The sequence below is a fragment of the Phoca vitulina genome, unplaced genomic scaffold (assembly GCF_004348235.1).
Source record: "Phoca vitulina isolate PV1807 unplaced genomic scaffold, GSC_HSeal_1.0 scaffold5, whole genome shotgun sequence".
Classification (NCBI taxonomy): domain Eukaryota; kingdom Metazoa; phylum Chordata; class Mammalia; order Carnivora; family Phocidae; genus Phoca; species Phoca vitulina.
Window position 1 is genome coordinate 3,355,692 of NW_022589708.1, and position 18,420 is coordinate 3,374,111.

Below are 18,420 nucleotides of genomic sequence, written 5' to 3' on the forward strand. Positions count from 1 at the left end.
TTTTGTCTTGATCTACCAGTGTAGGGACAGGGAAATTATTACTTTTCCTTCATACCCTTGAGAGCCTAGAATGTTCTAGAGAGCTGGGGCCAAGGGTCCTGGCAAACAGTTGCGGAATGCTTGTGCCCTGCCTGGCCGGGGCTGGCTCGCAGGCACACAGTCCTTTTGAACATACCGTTGAGGTGCGGCACGGATGCGATTTTGTTTACAGGGCAATGGTCCTCCTGGTTACACTCTGCCAGGAATCCAGGCTTATTTCCCAGAAATAATGCTCTTCCAAAGGGTAGATAAATATCCCCTCCCATTATATGGAGAGTTAATAAGATAACCCGGGAACTCCAGGCACACACCCAAGGGCAGCGTTGAGGGTACAGAGCTGAGGCACGAACCTGTCACGAGGAAGACGGAGGGCACGCAGGGCACGCAGGGCACCAGACAGGTGAGCGGACGGAGCCGCGCGCAGACCTCGGCGCCAGCCACGAGCAGGCTGCGGCCGGGCTCAGAAGCACGCAGAGCAAGGAAGCACCTGGGAGTTTCACCTGGCAGAGTGTTAGGAGGAAAGCCGAGACTGAGGACAGGGTCTGTAAGGAGGGGCAGGGAGGTCAGGAAACCCTCACACCTACATGTGTCAGTTGACACATTGAGGTGCGTGACCGAGAGTGGAGAACTAGTCGTTCATAGAACGGGTTCTGTTTCCTTAGGACGTAGCCCAGAGAGGGAGTCAGCCGTGCAGTCGGCACCTCAGACCTGCAGGGACGGATGGAGAGCGGAGGCAGCTCGAAGGGAATGGTTAAGTCTGCCCTGGGACTGCAGGAAATCTCTGCTGAGGGAAACAATTTGAGTTCTGCCGTAGTGGATGAGAAATAATTTTCTAGATGTAAATTTAAAAGTTAAGTGTGTTCTTGGCACAAATTAATGAAAGGAAAACGCACGCCTGAGGCATAATGAGAATTTCAGGGGGGCCGGAGCAAAGGTGTTATATGGGAAAGGAGAGGGGGAGGGAGGGGAAAACATGAGAGATGACACTCACGGGGGAGCTTGGGGAAGACCAGCGAGGCCAGAATGAATGGGGAGCATGGTGTGTGTGTGTGTGTGTGTGTCCACGTGCACACACGTGCATGTATGTGGTCATATCCACGCTCATTTGATTACCTGAGAATGAGCGTAGGCACAGGGGAGCAGACTCTGTAGGAAAGATGGCGATTTCAATTCGGGGCGTCTTCCGTGCGCAGAGGTGTGGGACCTACATGCAGAGATGGCTGGAATGCAGGCAGAATTACAAGTGGAATGACATCTTTAACGAAAAAACACAGAGCCCTCCAGGTTGGCACAGGCAGGATGGCATCCACGCGGGGAGGGCAGCAGGAGACCAGGACTTACTCACCACCCCTTCAGGGAGAAGCACAAACAGCCCTCCCCATCCCTGACACAGTGAGCCCACATCGACATTTCCCATTTCCCATGTCACTCTACAGCACAGCTAAAATGAGTTTGCACTGTCGCAACAGACAATAACCCAAGGTGAATGAAAGACTTGCCAGAGAATGTTCCTGGAAGATTTCCATTAAAAGTAATCAGTTTCACAAACCTGGTATAATGTCCATATACCATCAGGTCTAAGCACACACTGATCACACTGGTGTTCTACATTATAGCATCTCTGAGGTTCCCATGCACCTGCCGGGCACTGAGAGCCAGGCTACCCTTGCCTGAATCACATGTGACTTAGCTGTTATTCCTGGGGCACGAAGAGGTGGTGAAAACCCTCGATAGTTCAGCTGACCAAACACTTAAAGGATAAGAAAACTCATTTGATGATGATAAAGGAATCAATTCACCAAGAGAATACAACAATTCTAAAGGTTTATGCACCTAAGAGAACTTTTAAATACATGAAACAAGAACTGATAGACATGCATGAAGAAGCGGAAAAATCCATAGCCCTAGATTTCAATACCTATCTCTCAAAAATTGATACAAAAAAATGGAAAATTGGCAAGAACATAGAAGATTTGAACAACACTGCCAACCACCTTGACCTAACTGGCAATTATGGACCAAACAGAATACACAGCCCTTTCAAATGCATGCAGAGTATTTACCAAGATATGTTTGGTCATAAAACAAAAGAAACGAAAGCATATTTTCACATAAGAATGTACCAGACTATTTATAGAGGGTGACTTTGTAATATCCAAAAAGTGGAAACAACCCGAAACCCCATCAAAGGTGAATGGATAAACAAACTGGTCTGTTCACACAATGGACCACCACTCAGCAATAAATAAAATGAACAGGTGATGCATACTACAAATGGATGAATCTTAACATAACTAAGCTACGAAGAAGAAGTCAGACAGAAAGAGGAACTTGTACAATTCCACTTAAATAAAGTTCTAGCAAACTGATCTGTAGAGACAGGAAACCACATCAGCATTTCCCTGGGGAGAAGGGTGGAGGTGGGGGGAAGGATGCCAGGGCGGAATCACGAAGGGACTCGAGGAGGCATTTGGACACGTGGATGAGTTCATTTTCTTGACAGAGGTGATGGTTTCCCAGATACACATATGGGACAGGTGAAGCTGTGTACTTTTAAGATAGGCAGTTTATTGCACGTCGATTATGCCTTAATAAGGTACTGAAAACCTCCTAAGGAGAAATCAGAAATTTGAAATGAAGGTAGCCTTGTCTCATTTTTAATGAGCACTGTTTTTCTTCCCATCCTAGTGGTACATGAAACACTGGTGCATCCCACAGGAACATACGAGACTCAGTATGTTACAGGTACACCCTCCCCTCATAGATCCTCCGTATCCGGTGCCTGAGAAGACAAGGGGCTTTGCAATCTATTTGCCCATGGAACGGTGTTTTCGAGTAACAGGTAGAAACTGAGGGTTAGAGCGATAACCAAGGATCTACAAAGAAAAGAGTCTAGACAACCCGGATTGCAGAATAGAGCTTTCTAGTCAAGGTACACAGGTATTATCCCAACTTCTGCTTACTCATCTTCCTTGAGAACAACTAACTCTCCAGATGCAATCTTATGCTCTCGACTTGTCTAATATTTACTCAAGACTTTCACTGCAGCAGCAGAGCGTTATTTGGTTCCAATATGTTCTGGAACTTGAAGAGATTCTGCAGCTGGACGTTTGGGTTGGGAGCCACGAGCTCAGAGGCAGGTGAAACCTAAGGAGGAATGAGGTGGGAAGAGGTTGGAAGAGGGCAGCTCAGACCTCCACGGAGGATAAACACGAGATTCCTACAGAAGGAGCTTCCAGGTCCCTTCTGACAAGCGAGAGGGGAGGGAAGATGGGTAGAAACAGGACAAGCCAGGCAGTGGAGGTCTCACCTTGCCAGGCCACCCCTGCCTGCTGTGGGGTCCATGCCTGAGGCTTGTTCCTGGTTACCAGGGAGGACAATTTCCCTGTCTGGTGTGTCATATTAATAATTGATAGTGAGATAACATGGCATAATTTTGCCCTTTATCATCATAACACTTTGACTTTTCAGGAATGTATATCTTTCTTCTCTCCAAAAAGGAGTGAAGGCATCTTGCAAACAAGATGGAAGAAAACAAGCAAACAAACATCATATGAAAGATTCAGTGCATGGGAAACAAAGCAGGCGAAGCAGTGGATCCGGTGCCTAAATTAAACCCAAATTTTGAGCTTTGTGGCAGCCTTGGGGGGATCAGGGAGCATACACTGCAGGGCCTGTCGCTGGAGAGGTGAGAGCACCCCGCCGCTCTGAGGGGAGGACCGCTCTCCTCATGCCCTGTTCCTGGCCAGCCAGACTCAGACACCTCATTGGACAGCCTTATCACCACCATTTCACGACAAAACGCATCAATAGCTTTCATTTACATACAGCTTGAGGCAACTTTTAATAAAAATCAGATGTAAAATTGAGGTATGATTTCACTAAAATGTTTATTGTATCTAGTCCTTCACTGGGTCCAGAGACGGAACTTGGAATATCTGCGTCAGAGCATCCCTTCGATTATCCCCCTCGGTATTATTTCGCGGAGAGCCGGCTTTGGCAGGCAGCTGGGCTGCAGGAGATAACGATGACAATCGTTAGCATGGAAGCAGATGGCCTTAATTGCTGATTGGAGACAGACACATAAACCTTGGTGGGCAGATAAGCAGGGGTAGAGTTAATTCTTCCCTTAAAATATCAGAGAACCCGATGGGAAGGCTACCCCACTAGGCACAGAGGTGGGCTGTCGGGGTAACTGGATGCAAAGCCACACAGTCTTTCTCACAAAGCAGGCTGGGGTCTGTCCCAGAGTGTGAGGCTCTGTGCCGTTGGGAGCTCAGAGTGTCCCATCACAGAGTGACAATTCCGTCATGTCCGTCCCCGGGCCACCCCCATCATTGGCACCTGCATCCTGTGAGGAGTGCAGACTCCTGGACCCCACTCCAGACCTGCGGAATGGGAGTGTTCACAGCGGGTGACTGGCAGGCTCAGGGGTGTGTGGTTTGCATGCTCCCCGCTATACACAGATGCTCTGAAATTGGGTAACTATGCCCACAGAAGTCAGAGCTTGAAAGCAGTGTCCGAGCGGCTGCTGCTGATTCCGTGGGCCAGGGAGCAGCCCCTCGCCGGTCATCCCTGATTCCCATCCCTCTGCTTTCCTCCTTTGTTTCATCACTTTCTTCCCCGTGCATTTATTGAGCAACTACTGTATGTGAGCCCTGCATAAAGCTCTGTGTTAGAGAACCAGTGTCTTGGGAGAGGTGAACTTCACTAAATGAGTCTTCCCGAAATTCTGCCTGTTTGGTATAAAAAGAGGGGCGGGGTACAAAACCGAAGCCCCGGGACATGGTGGGTGTCGTGAGAGCTAAATGTGGAATTTGTAGCAGGTGCAATTCACGGACTGCAGAGATTCTGTGAACAGCAGAACCGGCACACCCGCCGTGTTCCAGACCCGGGACAAACTTCCGAGAATTCAAAGACGAACAGCCTTGAGTTTCTTTCCTTAGGGAGCTGAGGACCTAGCAGCGGGGGCAGGTAAGCTCACGCCAAACAGGTACACACACGGCTCCTCTCAAATCCCTGCCGGTTGAGACCCAAGATTCATGTTTGGTTTCCAGTTACAGGTCGATGCTGATTTCTCGGACTTATTTTGCCTTCCCTTCTCTGGCCCCACCTGTCACCCCTCCAGAGTCAGAGTGTTGCGCGGAGGCCCTAGCTGCTTTTGGAGCCCAGGACAGCTCCCAGCGGGAGGCAGTTGGTGCGTGCAGGGCAGACATGACTCCTGGACCGGCTTCCTGTTTTCAGCGGGGTGTGGAAATGCCAAAAGGACAGCCTCACTTTCTGGCTGGATTCTGGCATTTCTCTTTGAATTTGCAGAGGAAGCATTGGGATTTCAGAAGCAAAGCCTCAAGCTGTCAACCAGATATTTAAAAAGTTGGCCATCGTTGTAACGATGTTCTCATGTTCTCATGATGCAACAGGGGGCCAGGTGGAGCCCCGGCCTGCTTAAGATACCACCGCTTCCTATGGAGAAAAGTCTGGTCGCCAGGTCCAGAGAGGGAAGCCCGCCTTCTCCGGAAGGTGTGATGCCCCTTTCCCCCCAGTTCTACCCGCTTCCAGTACACTTCCCCAGACTGTCACTAAATGGTTGGTACACCTGTCTGCCTCGATGGCAAATATGGCTTTCTCTTCATTTATTCTGCCTTCATCATTCTTTCATCCACCCATTTGATAAATACCCGGAGGGCCTTCCAGGGGCCAGGCAAACATGGTAATCAGCGGACACATAATGGTACGGCCGGCCGGTCAGTCCACGAGCCCCTACCGGAGTTTGCGGGGTGTCCAGCTCCTGTTCAGCTACAGGGCCTGTCAATGTGGTCTCAGTGCAACCCAGAGCCCCCAGAGCTCATCACGTGGCATGGAGGAGTCCCCAGGAACTCCTCCCCAACATCCACCACTACGTCCTTGACCCAGAAGGCAGCTAAATGCACGAAGGTTAGTGCTGAGCCGCCAGCGTGGAAGGTAGAGGCTGCTTCTCAAGCGCGGAGGGGATTTGAGGCAGAAAGACTGAGGTAAAAGAAAAGACAAATTAATTAGCTTGTCAAATCCTTCTCAGAGAGCACAAATGCAACAGACTCTTGCATAATGAAGTATCATTCCCCAGGAATGGGGAGCTTCCATACCTTGCTTCTCTTCATGTACCGATTTTTGTTTCAAAGGTACTTGTGAATTAGTGCAGATGTCCCAATGGTTGGATAAGATGTAAGAGGAACATTCTGCAACATTAAATAAGTCAAGTTACTCTTAAGTTTGTGTATATGTAGGCCTACATGTTACAAGATTGGGACAGGATGCTCATTTTTTACACGGGAACTCAATGGATATTGAACACAAAGTAGCAAATTATTTTAATAAAAGGAGTTAATAAGAGTTTTATGATATTTCCAAAAGCACTTTTCAACTTGCTTGAATATTCAGATGCATTCTCTTGCCACTCATTAATTTATGGTTTGTATTTTGCATGACTATCGTGAGGAAAATTCCTGGGTACATAACCCTGAAGTGAATTTCTAAGGAGACCGTTCTGACCATGAACGACATTTTTCTATTTTTGGTTTTATTAAAAATTTCCCCACAGTGAAAAATTTGGAAGAACTAAAGAAATACTTTGGTAGATCCAGCTACAAGTGAAAATTTGTTATAAATAACAGTCATTTATATGATAAAATATTTTTATATTTTCTGCAGTAATAATGATTCCCATATAACCACATTATATTGTTCAAATGTGATTTGCAGAACTCATGGTTTATTTTCAAATCTATGCATTGCCTTAAGAATTTTATTTATAATTTCAGTTTCTATTGCTTCAGCCGTGTGGTATCTTTCCAAATTAAAATAACAAAAACTGGGCGCCTGGGTGGCTCAGTTGTTTAAGCGACTGCCTTCGGCTCAGGTCATGATCCTGGAGTCCCGGGATCGAGTCCCACATCGGGCTCCCTGCTCAGCAGGGGGGTCTGCTTCTCCCTCTGACCCTCTTCCCTCTCGTGCTCTCTGTCTCTCATCCTCTCTCTCTCTCTCAAATAAATAAATAAAATCTTTAAAAATAAATAAATAAAATAAAATAACAAAAACTGCTTACAGAAATCTTAAAACTATGATGACCCAAGAAAGATTGCTTCACAAGCCGTTATCAATAGAACACAATGTGGAAAAACATCTTCATGATAGCACCCAAATTAGTGATTCAAATAAAGACAAGGAAAATTGTATGAAATAAATATATAATAATTTATTAATTTTGTATGTGACTATTTTATTACCAGCCCAAACATGTCTACCCCATCATCAGAACAGCTAGACCTATGCATGCTTAATTTATTTTGTAATTATAAAGACTATTCATCAAGGTAGAAGATAGATTGCCTTAGATTTAGCAGTTTGTTAGTGTCTGAATCTGTTTGGGCTTCTGTAAGTAAATGCCACAGGCAGGGTGGCTTACAAAGGCAGATATTTATTGCTTGCTGTTCTAGGGGCTGGAAATCTGAGATTGGGGTGACAGGTGAGGGGTCTCTTCTGGCTGCAGACTTCTCGCTATGGCCTCACACGGTGGAGGGGTGAGGGAGCTCTGTGGGGTCTCTTTTATAAGGATACTAATCCCGAATAGGAGGGCTCTGCCCTGATGACCCGATCACCTCCCAAAGGCCTCACCTCCTAATACTGTCGTCTTGGGGGTTAGGTTTCCAACATGTGAATTTGGGGGGACACACACATTCAGGGCTGCCTCCAATGTCAGGGGTGAGCTTGGATGAATGCACAGCCTTCCACCAGGACTGATGTTGGTGTCAGTCTTTGGCCTGTTTCGGAGGAATTATCAGGGAGGGTGTTTGAAGAACCCATAAGTCTGTTAAAATTTCCAGTGGAGGATTTCGTTCCATTGCCGAAAGAACTGCTAGGTGTCCCACAGTCTTCACTGTAGCTTCTTGGTTCCATGGTCAGTTGCTCTCTTGGTAAGTTTACAGGTGTTTCAGTACGCAGGTAAACCCGGCCAACATTCATCTAGATGATTAGTACCCGCAGAAACAGTGCCAAAATCCTGAGCGTCCCATTTCTCATCCCCATTTTCATAGAAAGAAATCAGGTTGTCGAAGGCAAGGCCCACTTAGCAATTCAGCCTCAGAAACCTGACCCTGAGAAATAGTGTAGGGAGAAATACATTTCCCCAGGCTTCAAAGAGGAGCCCTCTCAAACACCAGTCCTAGCACAGAGCAGAGTCTGTGCCCATACGAGCTGTCCAGTGAACCAAGAAACCAAGAAAGGAACGGTGAAATTTACTCATATGTGTGTATAACCTCATTCAATGACTAGAATAACTAAATCCTGAAAAGAGCTTGAAATTCACTTGATGTTAAGGGTGAAGCAAGAAGCTATGCACTTGGGGCAATTTGGCATCTCTCGAAGTGACTATATGACAAATGTTTCATTCAGACCAGCCTTGAGGTATCCAACCTTTTCCTCCCAACATTTATTGCTCCTGGATGAGCACCACACTCCTGAAATACAGGAGCAAAGCACCAAAAAATTCTTTCTTCTTTTTTCCTGTACCTTCTTGGAGTCTTTGGGTGTCACCCATACATACGTGGCCACATTTAAATACTGCCTTGATTCTGTAAGTAGCATCTTCCAGAATTCAAAGGCAAAAAGAGAGGGATCTCCAGTGTTCTGTTTGATCCTCATCAGTTTACAGTAGTGGATGTAGAGGAAAATTTGCCCAGATTTTCCAGTGACGAAGCGTTTCTGGGTCTGAGGAAGGTGCTTTAGAAAGCCTCCTCTCCAGGTTTCCAGTCACGAGGATTCTACCCAGCACGCTGGCTTGCAAGTTCATGGTCATCTACAAATGCACTTTGCTAACTTACAAATCTTCAGTGGACTGGGAACAAGGAGAATTCAAATTTTATTTTTTAAAAAAACCTCGAAATGGGCATACTTCTGTGCCCAGCACTCATTAGTGTTAATAAAGGCTAACTTGTTAAACTTTAAAAAGGCGAAGCTCGATTGTGCACAGGGGCCTGCCAGCAGAGTCGGAACCCAGCATCTGTAAAATAAAAGCCTCGCTGGTATTGCTCCAGCTCCTGCACCAGCATCTCTTCGGCTTTCTCATGTGCGCGAGGGCACTTTGCTGCCCCGAAGTCGCTTTCCTTAAACTAGTTCCATTGCCCGGCATTTTCATTGCCTCCTTAGAAAGTTCTAGAACAATTCTGACAAATCCCTCTCCTTAAGAAAGGAGTCATCGTATGGCATTTCCAGGTTATACGAAAAGAAATGCCAGAGGAGGGAATTGACGAATAAGATGAGTGGAACTCTGGGAAGCCTCCTGTCAGTACCAGGACCAGATTCCCGGTGCCTTTGTGAGCTCCAAGCACTCTTGCATCTCATTTCCCGTGCGGCTCAGTTGCTGCTGAATCTTTCCTACGTCTTTAAAACAAAACTGTTATACAGGGTCTGAAGCCATGATGAACATTTACTAATGAGTCTATAGCCCCAAAAGTAGATTTAAAATTTTAATCTTGACTGACTTTTAAATGTAACCTAAGCCCAATAAGGATCTCTGTTTAAAAAAAAAAACACAATCTGAAGCATTGTGAAGCTCTGGCATGGTGGGGGGAAAGTGCTGATTTCCTATGCTATTATGAGCTCCCATTCCCCCCTCTCTTGGAGAATTAACATATTATGCAAATTATTTTACAAATATGGTGCAGATGTCATTAATAAAACATGAAAGTGGGATCTGAGTCCCCTATTAGCATTTTCATTGTGTTTCCAGTCCAGTCTGCGCCTACAGCTTTCTCCACCTCGTGAAAAGCTCTGTTGCCATCATCGGAAGCCTCTATTTGATAGAGCATCGAAAGTCTGTGTGCCAGGAGCTGGTGGAGTTCTGAGGATGAGGAGGGGGAGAGAGGGAGGGAAACCCTGGTAGAGTCAGCGTGCCCCTGCCGTCCCAGTACCTACACTCGTCACAGAGCCCTGCTCCGCTCCACCTGTTTCCCCGGGGATGATATTATGGGCTTGTTGATGGATGCTAGCGAATCAGAAGGTCGAATTTAGGTATGGTCAAGTTTACTCTCTTCCAGTAGGTGGGAAATCGTCTGGGGCTGGATTTAGAACTGCCAGCACGGCTTGGTTTGCCCTCCAGGGGTTTGTTCTCCGGTGTTTATTTTGAACGGGAGATGTGAGTCTTGTGAGTCTTCTGCGTTGGGGCTGAGGTTTCCGGTTGGCCTTTAGAATAGGCAGTTTTTGTGCTATTCTGGGCACTTAAAACCAAACGCACTTACTTCCAAGCACCCCCCACCTCTCAGTCAATCTGCATGTCCTATTTGCAAAAGGCAAAGGCTGCTTTGAAACATCAAGAGTGTGGTAACTGTCATCCGTCCTAAGGCATCACAAGGATGCGTCCGTGCCGATGGCCTGCGTGGAAATCACCTGAGGAAGAGTACTCTGGAAGTTATGTCCCAAGCACGCATTCTAAGATTAATTTCTCAGCCCACTAGAAGCTAGTACGGCTAATAATTAAAAGGTGTGTGTTATCAGGGGGCCAGATAGGAAAGGAATTTACACCTCTTAGCTCAGATCAACTCAGGTGAAGTTATGTAGACTATTCAGCAGGAAAGGGACCCGGCCGTTGCCCCAGCGAGCCAGACTGGGACGGGAACGTGGTGACCACCAAGTGGTAAGGGCGAGTGAACAAGAGCTGGGGGGCTGCTAACGCGGCCAGGCTGCGGAGCCGACCACGGCCCCTGGTCAGGGCATCTCGGCTCGCCCCCTCTCTCGGGAGCTGGCTGGGCCCAGCTGCTGATACGTGAGCGTGTCCGCCCGTGGTTTGGAATCCCCGTTTCCGCTGTCAGTCACAGGTCACCCCTGGGGACGTTGGTAGCAGCTCAGAGGTGAGGGTGCATGCGTGGGTACCTCTCCTGCCCAGCAGGTAAGAGCCAAGCAAGGAAAACACCTGGCCCCCAGCTGCCAGCAGCGCCCGTCACTGCGCCTTAGGGTGGCAGCGACGCTCGGGCGCCCGCCACGTGCCTTCTCCGAGGCTCCCGAGCTGCACCGGGCCTTCAACTGTCTAACTTTAACCTGTTTAATATTTAGTAAGGCTAAAGAAATAAAAGATGAATTATTGAAGAGGTGAATGTTTTTAAAACCAAAAAAAAAAAAAAAGTCACAGCTATGCCGCTTTGTATCAAAAATTCATTTCATGGGCATTAATTTGTTAATAAAATGCTGATTGTGCGATGAAGTGGTGTTTCTAAGCAGCCCGGGACTCACCGGGAAGGGCGTCCTTATGTTCCTGGGTGACATGCACTCTGAGTCCAATTCTTTCTTATGTGGGTTCTAGAAACTGTTGGAAAAAAAAAAAAAATCAGCAAGGACAGACCCTGAATTTTTCTCCGGGTTTGTAACCTGAGGGAACATCTGAAACCCCGTGACACTGGAAACCCAGCCCAGGAAGGGGTGGACATGGCTTTTCAGAACATAACTCCGCAGACAAAGGGATCACCATTAAGAATTGCGTTTTCTGGGGGCACAGGAAGAGGGACAGGAGCCAGGGTAGTGAATTCAAGCAGAATCAATAGGTGGGGCTCTGTTAATAGAGAAATCTAGTGTAAGAGCACAGATGGTGGCGTGGGGGAGGGGTGGGCGTCCGGGAGGGGAACGGAGGGGACCGAGGAAGGACGGTGGCTAATCTCTCCCCTATCTTTTTGTTGTTGTCGTTGTTGGTCATTGACGTAATTTGCACTATCATCTTGCATGTCTCTTTCGTATCTGTAGTTGAGAAAAGACATGCTCCTTACATGGATTATTACAACTCACAGAAACTCCTTAGTAATGCTTTGCAGGGAGCAGATATTCCAGCGGTCTCTGGCAGTAATAGTGCAGAGAACCCTGCACGGCACATGGTTTTAAAATGAGTATTGTACATAGAGGCATTAACGCAATGCAGGCGAACAGACTGTGATTTGGGGAACGCTGACAGGATGTAGGCGACAAAAAGCATTGTCACTGGGATAAATTTTCTAGGTCATAAAGTCAAATTGAAAAGAGGGAGAGGGAATCTCGGACTCAGAGAGAAGGTTAAATTGTTTTAACTGGAAAAGAAGAAAAGAGTCGGTGTTCGTGGCAAAGCACTGTAAAATTTACTTTCTGCCTCGTGATCGTTTATGGGGACTTATGCCTGCCCCGCTGTGGGGATGCATTTGTAAATGCACATTTATAAGTCCTCCTGGAGCTCAGGAGCACAGCAGTGTGACGGAGAGCCTCCGTTCAGGAAGTGACTGATTCCTGCCTCCCTGGGCTGAGGGAGGCTCCAGTGATCAGAGATGAGGACCCCTCTGTTCTCCTGGGGGAGGCCAAGCCTGCACTGCTCTCAAGGATCTTTCAGAAGCCCTAAGAGCCACGTGCTTTATTCCAAAGGCAGCCTGGGAACGGGCGTTGATCGCCACCTCGGTGGGGGAGAAAGAAAAGAAGTCGGGGTGGCTCTAAACTAGACGGGAAGCCACCTTCAAGAGATGCTGTTTCAACAAGCCCGATGCATTCCTTTTGTGTCTGGATCTTTTGAAGGAATGGATTCGCTTCTGAGGGGAAGGGCTGTTGTAGCTGTAGATAGAAACACACACTCCCATACTTCCCTTTTCGCTGGAGAAAATGCAAGACAGAGAACACTCCGTTTTTAAAAACATCAATATCTTCTATTTATAGAGCTTGTAAAAATGGTTTGAAGTCAAAAGCAAGGATAGCCAAAGGTTTCACATTCTACACGTGCAAAATGAACTTACGAAGAGGTCCAGAAATGTACATCTGAGTCTATCATCTTGATTTCGTTTTGAACACAGGGAGGTAGGTATTTAAAATAATTCCAGAAAGCGGTTTTCATGGCAACCCTTACAATCCGATCTGACCTAAACTGCCTGTTGGCTTGAGATAGATTTTTAGAGGTTTGTCTGATGATTCAAAAATGGTAGGTTGTATGTTTTATTTTTCCTGAGGTACAACTCGTGTATTTCAGAGAAAAAAAACCTCCCAGGATAGGGATTACAGTTATGAGAAATTGTTCGTTGCAAGTGTTTGTGACTGACTAGACTTAGATTTGCATAAAGGTCTCCAAGCAGCGCCGCTGTACTTGGAGATTCTCAACTTTATTTCAATCAAATAAAAACTTTTCCCATTTTGGGAGGGGGGGAGGAATGGGGAAAAGATTGGGGAGATTATTCAATACAAAGCCCTTGTTAAACACACACACACACACACACACACACACACCCTTGTTTTTATAAAACAGTTTACTTTTAAACATCTCTGGGAAGGCTTCAGGTGTCCTCCCTGGATGTGGCCACGGGGATGTGCAAAATCGGGAACAGAGGCCTGAGCGGCTTGCTGAAGACACGGAGACCACAGCAAATGCTCCCTGCCCTCAGGCTTTCCACCTGAATCCTGAGAACTCTCAACAGGTGGCCCGCCCGCGGAATTTCAGAGATGAACCTACCAGTTACTCGCTATTCACGCTTCTCCCCCATTGGTTTTCGTCTTCCTTGCTCGTGCCCTTTCCCCGGTGCCTTCCTGTGCCGCTGGGAGCACGCTTCCCGGTGGCATCTCTGTCCCACTGTCCGCGTGTCCCTGCCCTTCCCCTGCAGGCCTGTGTGCCTCAGTTTCACTGCCAGCTCTTGTCCTCAGCCGCGGGCAAGGCGACCGCCAGCCCCGCTCGTGATCCCCGATGTGCGTGAAATCCTCCAGTGCGGTTTCCCTCTGTCCTTCCTCTGCCCTGGCTTCCCTTGCTGTCCCCACAGCTGCAGCGACCACCCCTGCGCAGACAGGCACCCCAGCCCGGGAGCTGGCGGGGAGGGGGACACACTGAGGCGCGGGGCGGACCCCCACGCTTGCCCATAGCTGTCCCCCATCGCGCGCATCCACCTGGCTTGTTCAGCCTGCTGGTCCTCCCTGGACCATCACCGTGAGTGCTCCCGGGCCTTCCAGCCTCCGTCCTCAGGCGGCAGGCTCTCGGCCAGCCATCGGTGGGGAGCCACTGACCGCAGGGCACCTGCCCTTGGCCTGATGCTGGCCCAGTGTGAGGGGAGCAAACTGTGCAGTCAATGTGGTCGCTGCATGCAGAGAGAGAGCAGGGCTGCAGCGAGGGGGACAGGGCATCCGCGAACACAAAGCAGGTGCGGCAGAGGAAGACGGGACCAGGAGACAGAGGGAGCATGTCCTCGGGTCTGCAGGGAGCTCCGCGAGGCTGGAGCAAGGGCACGGGGTGGCTCATGCAAGGCGGGAGCAGGTGCCCACAGATTTTCAAACCTCCCTGAGCTGGCACGTTAGCCTGGGTCCCTGGAAGGGTCTTAAGCAAAAGAGTGAAATAATCGTGTTGCATTTTAGAAGCTGACTCGCACAGCTGTGTAGGAAGAGGCTGGAGGGGTCCAACGAGAAAAGAGAGCAGGCCGACCCGTTAAGAGGAGATCTGAAAACGTGTGGTGAAGTCGCGGGAGATTAGGGATGTCCGAAGAGCATCTCGGCAGTGGGGTGGGCAAAGGGAGAGGTTCCCCGCAGACAAGAGGCCCCCTAATAGTTTTTAACTCACCACCAGCTTGCTAATGCTCACAGAATTGGATAGTCTTTCCTGAAAGCCTTGGTGGAAAAGTGTTTGCCCCCCACGTGGTCCGCGGTGGGAGTGCCAGCTGCTTTGGCGGGACAGCCTGCCGTGTGGCCCCCACCCCGGGGAGCGGCCTCGGCGGTGTCTCTAGCGCACGAAAAGCCCCCACAAGACGAGGTCTTCCATTAGCCAAAGAACGGGGAAAATCGAGGAAACCTAAAGCACGGTACGGCTGCCACACGCTCTTTTCCGATGAAGAGCACCACTCCCAGGGTTCTGGGGGGCTGCGTGAGGCGGTCGATGTAAATACAGAAATCTGTCAAAAAAAGAAATTGCGATCTGCTCGGCGAGAACCTGAAAGCAGAGCTTTGCCAACAGAATTCTTGCTGCAGGTGCAGATAATTGAGTGCGTCTACATCACACAGTTCAGTTCGGCGACCGTGTGCACAGCTATATCTTTGAATTGGAAACGTCAGGTGCTTTCCCTGTTCAGAGCAGGACTTCTCTACCTTCTGAGATCCTTCTAGAAACAAAGGCCCCTTTCTCCGCCATCTCTTCCACCTCTGGAAGAAAGTGTTACCATCTTCAGCCCTTAGCCATCCGTTGACGTTTGGAGATTTGCTCTGTCAGTTCCCAAACTTGCACACAGGGTAGCATTAGAAAGGGCAGGCGGGACGAGGGGAGGAAATCTTCACGAACAACAGTGTCGGCAGGTGTGAGCTCACACAGCCCGTGGCTTACCTTCACTCCCCGCGACCACGTGAGCCCTGGTCTGTCCCCGTGACCCTGAGGCTGCAGGTACAGAGACCCGTCCGGCTCATCTGCCCTTGTGAACCTCACATCAGGGAGACAAATCTATACATTCTTTTATTTATTTATCTATCTGAGAGGGAGCGTGCGCGTGTGAGAGGGAGTGGGGGAGGGGCAGAGGGAGAATCTCAAGCAGACTCTGCTGAGCTTGGAGCCCACACAGGGCTCAGTCCCACGAAGCTGAGCTCATGACCCGAGCCGACATCAGGACTCAGATGCTTAACGGACTGAGCCACCCTGGAGCCCCAAATCTATACATTCTGATGATGGTGCCTTATATCACGTGCTTTGACAGAGGGCCCAGAGGAAGAGAAGCCTATGAAAAATGTCTCTAAGTCCCAACCCAGAAATCTGTTTATTATACACATCATTTGTGATGTGGGGGGAAAAAAAAAGAATTGAAGGCACTTAAAAAAAACTATAACAATATGTTATATGATGAACAGATTATTTTAAATTGAACTATTTCATTTGGTTGGTGCATGTGTGAGGAAGGATGGCTTTGGTGGCCGGCAGTGGTTCATTCATTCACTTAACCACATTACTGCCCCGGGACAGCTGTCGGGCTTTATGGGAAGGCTCAGGCATGGTTCCTACTATCTGAGAGCTCCCAGCTAAGAGAGGCAGAGAGACCCACCAGCTACAACCCAGCGTGACCCGTGTTACAGAAGGTCGGAAGACAAGGTGACGTGTGTGGTAGCGGACAAACGCAGAAACATCCTGGTCCCCGAAGGGGAGAGCACCTGCCTTTGCTGACGCCCACGGAGAAGATCCATTTAGTGACGTTTGACCCGGAAGAATGGGTTCGTGTCTATCGAACCTGCCGCCCCTCCTCAAGTGGGGGGAACACAGGCCCGACACCAGAAAACACCAGAACCCACCTTTTCAGGGAGACGCGACAGATGGCAAGTCTTCAGATACAGGCGCCTCTGAGCATATCAGCTGAGAATGTGCTATTTTCCGATCTTAGTGATTTTATTTTATTTTATTTTATTTTTTAATTTTTAATTTATTTATTTGACAGAGAGAGACACAGTGAGAGAGGGAACACAAGCAAGGGGAGTGGGAGAGGGAGAAGCAGGCTCCCCACTGAGCAGGGAGCCCGATGCGGGGCTCGATCCCAGGACCCTGGGATCATGACCTGAGCTGAAGGCAAACGCTTAACGACTGAGCCACCCAGGCGCCCCAGATCTTTGTGATTTTAAAACGGATCTTCATTTCAACCATACTTATTAAGCGGAAGATTCCGGCAATTTTGGATGGGCCTCGGAGGCAGGTTTCTTTCTTGTCCTCTTCCCTTGGAGGGTCCCTGCCGGGGTTGCCATACTCACAAATGTCTACACCCGAAAGCGAAACAAACACCACTTTAGCAGCAGCAGGCACGCCCGTGATTCTCCCCGGTACCTGGTGCCTGCGAAGTTCGACAGTTTGGGTTAATGATTAAGCGAAGTTACGGGACCTAAGCAAGGCTTTTGCTCCCTACTCCTTCCTCCGTGCAGGCAGGCTCGGCCCAACCACTACCACCTCGGGCATCACCGCGAGCTGGAGCGGAGAGGCCAGGCTCGTCTGCTTAGCGCGCGTGTTCCCATCCGTAAGTGCCAAGCCGTCAGACCGCCTGCGGGCGTGACCTCACAGAAGAGAGAAAGCGGAGATGTGGCCGACAGTTGGCTGGGTGCCACTAATTAGGTGCTGCAAGCCCACCCCTAGCAGACCCAGGCCGCCGGGCTCTAACCCATGTGACAGTTTCCTGCGATGGTGGCATGTGATAGGGTGGCCCGGAGGGTGGGTGTGCGTGCGTGTGCATGCGTGTGCGTGTGCGTGTGCATGCATGGGCGCCATAGGGAGAGACGGTTTTGAGCCAACGTTCCAGCCTCCTCTGGGCAGACCCAGAGCAAGAGCCCTCGCCTCAGATCACACTGTGCCTGAGGATGAAGCGCATGAAGATAAACATGAGAACCAGATTTCTCTAAACACGTTATCTTGCTGTCGGGAAGCTTATAACCTCAACAGGAGCAGTATTCCTCAAACAAAACTGATGGCTAAGAATACACATGAGCCTTCTAGACGAGGTGGAGAGGACGAGAACACTGAGCTGGTGTCTCTGGGGAAGGTCTGGTTCTGGAGGCCAGATTTTAACTAAAATTTGAACGATGGATTCTGTTTCAACAAACAAAGGGAGAGTGGCATTTCAGATGCGTGAGCCAAAAGCAATATTAAATGTTCAATTTCTGAACTAGTTATTCAAAAAATCCTTTGATTTAGGCATTCCAAAGTTGTGACACTGACCAGGTCCTGTCCTACAACAGTGCAGAGCCATCCTGCAACCATGATTCTTGTCCATTGCCAAGACCCCAGCACGGCTCTGGGACTGTCTTAGCCTTGCGGCAACGTGCGCGGCGTGAAGGGGACGGGCCCTCCTCGCTGCCCGTCGGCATTCCACCCCCGCCGCGACTTGTGTGCATTTTCATCTCACAGACGAGAAGAAACCCGGGCTTCCTGGAAGTTACCAAGCTAGCAGCCACCGTGCTTGCTAAGCTTCCATCTTGCCACCTCCAAGTCCAGCTCCAGGGACGAAGGACAGAGATGTGGCGCCTGGAAGCAGTGTCCGTCCTGTGTGGTCTTGCCCCTCCAGCCTCCCAGGCTTCCTCTCCTCCCTGACTCAGGCTCCGGATAAGTCAGGTGCAGATAGTTTCATCTCTATGAAGCTATGGAAAAAGCTCTGTCCCAGACTGCAGTTCCTTCATCTTCCAGAAATCACAGACTCTCTCAGCCCCGGTCTCCACCCGGACACCCTGGGGATGATCACATGTATCCCGCATAGACAGCATTTTGAGGACGTGCAGGTGGATTGTGTAAACACACATTTTAAAGTGCATTTGTTTATGGATTAAACCTACTTAGACAGTGGCCGGTGGGGGCCGGGAATAATGTTAGCCAAGGGGTGAGAGTGAACATAATACATTTTCTCTCTCTCTCACGGAGCACAGTTAGGCAGA

The 18,420-nt window shown here is 49.0% G+C and overlaps 1 long non-coding RNA gene across 1 annotated transcript; it reads left to right on the plus strand.

Annotated features, from left to right (window-relative positions):
- The first annotated feature begins 415 nt into the window (after positions 1–415).
- LOC116631360 lies at positions 416–3,837 on the plus strand. Its single transcript, XR_004299169.1, has 3 exons — positions 416–439; positions 2,728–2,784; positions 3,511–3,837. It is a non-coding gene; the product is annotated as an uncharacterized LOC116631360 (long non-coding RNA).
- Positions 3,838–18,420: the final 14,583 nt, after the last annotated feature.